Raw genomic sequence first — 345 nt, forward strand, 5'->3', positions numbered from 1 at the left:
TATTCTGCATCAAACTACCACAGTGATTAACCGTTCTAGCGGGATTCCTGTGAACACATTCCCTTTGTGTCAAGATACTGTTTCTCTTGACCCACTTTGGCGAAGGACATTCACATGGGGAGCGCATTTCATTAACTGATATATATCCTTGGACCAAAGTTGAGGAAACAGTCGCTTGTACGCTTGTAATGGCTGGCAGAGTATCTACCACTGCAACTGTGGATGCAATGGACGTGATGTTGCGTCGCTTTATATCTGGAGTTTCTCTGAAGACTTTTGTTTCTTTTTTATCCTTGTCCTTACTTTTCGATGTAAATAAATGAAAGTTTTGGCCATGTTAATGTA

This window comes from Penaeus monodon, chromosome 25, assembly GCF_015228065.2.
Source record: "Penaeus monodon isolate SGIC_2016 chromosome 25, NSTDA_Pmon_1, whole genome shotgun sequence".
NCBI lineage: Eukaryota > Metazoa > Arthropoda > Malacostraca > Decapoda > Penaeidae > Penaeus > Penaeus monodon.